Source organism: Elephantulus edwardii, unplaced genomic scaffold (genome assembly GCF_000299155.1).
Source record: "Elephantulus edwardii isolate Elephantulus edwardi_28Jun2011 unplaced genomic scaffold, EleEdw1.0 scaffold00066, whole genome shotgun sequence".
NCBI classification, from domain to species: Eukaryota; Metazoa; Chordata; class Mammalia; order Macroscelidea; family Macroscelididae; genus Elephantulus; species Elephantulus edwardii.
In genome coordinates this window covers 1,743,857-1,747,735 of record NW_006399816.1, presented here as the reverse complement: position 1 = coordinate 1,747,735, position 3,879 = coordinate 1,743,857, and positions in this window count along the sequence as shown.

Below are 3,879 nucleotides of genomic sequence, written 5' to 3'. Positions count from 1 at the left end.
AGCGGAGTTTAGGGCTGTTGTACATAGGGTCGCTATGAGTCGCAGGCGACTCGACGGCACATAACAACAACAACAACAACAACAGTGCTCAGAAGGCCAGTCCCTGGAGAAGGATATCATACTTGGTAGAGAAAAGGGTCAGCAAAAAGAAGGCCCTCAAGAAGACTGATACGGTGGCTGCAGCAATGTGTTCAAGCACAGAAGCAATTGTGAGAATGACACAGGGCTGGACAGTGACCATTCTGTTGTACACAGAAATGCTATAGGTTGGAACTGACCTGATGGCAGTGTCACAAATTTGTAAAGCTGAGGGGGAAATGAACGGAATGGCTGTGTCTTCTGGATTTGCTGTGCGTAGATTGAATTTGCAGGTTCCCTTGAATATACTATATCCCCACCAAGTTCATATGACAGGTGAAGATATGGAAGCTCAAAAGGAAAATGGACTCAATGGGATTGGCTCACGTGTCAGTCTGTGGGCAGGTCATGTCCCAAATCAGCCTCCTCAGGGTGTCTACCATGTCAGATGTTTTGGTTGTCTTACTGTGTGCTTTTTCCACATTAATGGTGCAATATCTTCTGAAAGAACTGCTCTTGATCCTTAGAGAATGATTTCAAAGACAAGCAGTGGAATACTTGGTCTAATCCTTGGATAATAAAAATATGACAGAAGGACGTGAAGGGCCATGATATGGAGGAACCAGACCACAAAGCACAGAGTTGTGTTGAAACAAAATCCGAGTTTTGAGTACAGATGAATTCTTTCTGGGTCATTGGTTGCCATCTGCTATCCATCAGGAAAGAAAAGCGAAGCTGCTAGGAAATATTCATTAGCTGTGGTGAGTCGGTATTTGCCTGAGATTGAAGGCCCTGGCAATCTTTAACCAGTTAGTTCAGTTTCATACAGAATGGAGACTTCTGCTTCAAACTGTTCAAGCTCTATTAGAGGTTTCCAGGTAAGAATGCTGTCACGTGGTCTTTTAAGTAAAAGCACGGAATGTCAGGGGACTGAATATTTCAAGCACTGAGTAAGAAAAGGATTGGTTGGAGTTTGTGTTCACTCTGGGGCCCAACATGCTTCAAGCTTTAGGCACCTTTAGGAAGGAGCTCCAGTGGAGTAAGTTCTGTGATGTGTTGCGCTACTTAACCAAAAGGCTTTGTGTGTATCCAGCTAGCCTTAATCCATCAAAGATTTCTAGGGAGAAAGATGAGAAGTCTTTTCCTGTTAAGACTTCCAGTCTCTGAAATGTGACTGAAAGTGGCTAGGAGTTGAGTTTGAGTCAGTGGCATAGTTAGTGTGAAGGCACCTGACGGCTAACCATCAGTGGTTTGAACTTACCCAGTGTCTTTGTGGGAGAAAAGACATGGTAACCTGCTCCTAGAAAATTCTAGGCAGCAGTTCTACTCTACCATGTGGAGTCAGAATTGGTCTGGCAGCACAGATCAGAGACTTAACTCCTAAATGGACCTCGGTTCTTGCTGTATTGCGAATATAACTATATGTTGTGATCTTTCTCAGGCTACAAAACCTACCTTTCTTCTCTCCTTTTACCTGCTCCCCATCCCCTGCCCCAGGCCACGTAAGTGGAAAAGTATATTTCAAAATTTTAAAACTGAACTCTATAGGCTTCCTCATTGTCTGTTCTATACTTGCAAAATGATGATAGTAATTCTTCCTTTAGGTAAGTGTAGCAGTCCAACATCCAGGCCACATGCTTATACATACAAGAAATGATACTTTCTTGTAAGTGACCTTCTTGTCTATTTTGGGTCCCTACAGTAAGTCTAGTCAGTTTAGGTTTTCAATTAATTCAGATTTAAAGTTCCCTCTTCTTTAGGACTGTGGATTTTTTAGGTGATAGTGATAAACACTAGAAGGTCAAGCACTCAGGAGAAGGGAGACTTTTTTAATGTGGGATCACTAATATGAATCTCTTTTTTTATTAATTTTAATGAACGCTTACAGAGACTTTGGATTTCCATTCATTCATTGTTGTAGTTTTCTCCTTGCCCACCCCTCCCCCCCCAGTTTGCTCTTCTCTTTGAAAAGTAAAAGAAAAATTCTTTCATTGGTATTAATCTCTTTTTTAAGTTGTGCTTTTAACAGAAGTTTAAAGAAAAGTTGGATTTTTATTCATTCATTGTTGCACATTCTCCTTCCAACATTCATCTCTTGAGCATCCATTAAGATACTCTTTATCTTGTTTGCATCTTGGACACTTGTCTACAGGGTCACTTCTCTTCCCTCATTATCTCTGACTACAAGACTTCCAAATTTCTGCTTTTTTCCCCACAGTTACTGTTGCTCATTGAATAAGAAACTTGAGGTTTCCTACCATCTTCCCTACACCACTTACTGGGGAGTAGATTTGTAAGTGTAATTTGAAAATGTCCTTGAACCACTGATTAAACTCTTTGAGAGGCCAGATACTTCAGCACCGTGCTGGGTGGGGAGAAACTCTGTGAGACTTAATGTTTCCCCACACTCCACTTAGGAGATGAGATACAGGTTTCCTATCTCCCAGGGATAGAGGGTTTCTGCCCTCTTCCTGTCCCATAAGGGTCAGACCAGCAGCAGTGAGCCAAGTATCCTTTCTAACCAGCTTCCAGCTTTTTCCCATCTTCTAGCCCAGGGTTTAGTTAGACATAGGTTGACGGTGATTAATTTCATAAAACCCTGTCTAGGAATGATCATATGAAACACAATGTGAATGAATTGTGTGAAACACAATGTATATGAATGAAACACAATATATATTAATTTTGTATGCAAACCAATATATAAAATTTTAAAAAATACTAGATTGAATAATAATGGTGAGAGTAACTTTTCTTACCTTGATCTTGTCGTTCTTGGGTGTTTTCAAGTGATTTAAAAAAAATTATTTTATGTTGGTTTCCTTACAAAGTTTGTATACATTATGTTTCACACTATTTTTCATTTACATTGTGTTTTATACTATAATTCTCACGCATTATATTTTAGAAAATGAATCACCATTGTTGTATGCCCATCATTACTCTGTCTTTTCAGGTTCCTGCCAGATCTTACCCATTTCCTTTACCCCCTCCCTCCATCCAAAAAATTGTGCAACACTGTAATTTCACCCCTACCCATTCTCATACTTCTGCTCCAACCCCTATCCACCTTGGGCCCCATAAATGTTTTACTAGTTATCCTTCTATTTTTACAGAAATGGTCTTACGCAGTATTTGTCCTTATGAGTCTGAGTTAGCTCACTTAGCATAATGCTTTCCAATCTCTCCCAAGTTATGTGTTTTTCAAAATTGTTGCTACTGAGTGCTGCGTAGTATTCCATTGTGTGAATGTACCACAATATCTCAATCCATTCAGTTGTGGTTGGACATTTGGACGGTTTCTATGTTCTTGCTATGGTGAATAACACTGCTATGCACATTGGTGTGCAAATCTTTGTTTCTCAGGTCTAATTTCCTTGGGGTAGATTGCTAGTAGTGAAATAGCTGGGTCATATGGAGTTTCTATGTCCAGCTTTTTGAGGAGATGCCACACTGCCGTCCAGAGTGCTTACAATTTTACAATCCTACCAACAGTCCTTCCATTCCATTGGCCAGAGAGTCATCCTCCAAATTTCCTGGCATATACTAGTGAGTGCATCCAAGGCTGCATCTGTTAATGAATCAAGTCAATTGGTAGCCTATAGATTCCTGGGGCCTTATTTTTTTGCCATTGCCTTCAATACAGCTTCAACTTGTCTTTCATCATTACCATTGATTCCTGTACTTCTTGAAATTTTTCAGGGTCAATCAATTCTTGCTGGTACAGTGATTCTGTGTATTTCCTTCATCTTCTTTTGATGCTTTCTGGGCCATTCAATATATTGCCCATAGCATCTTTCA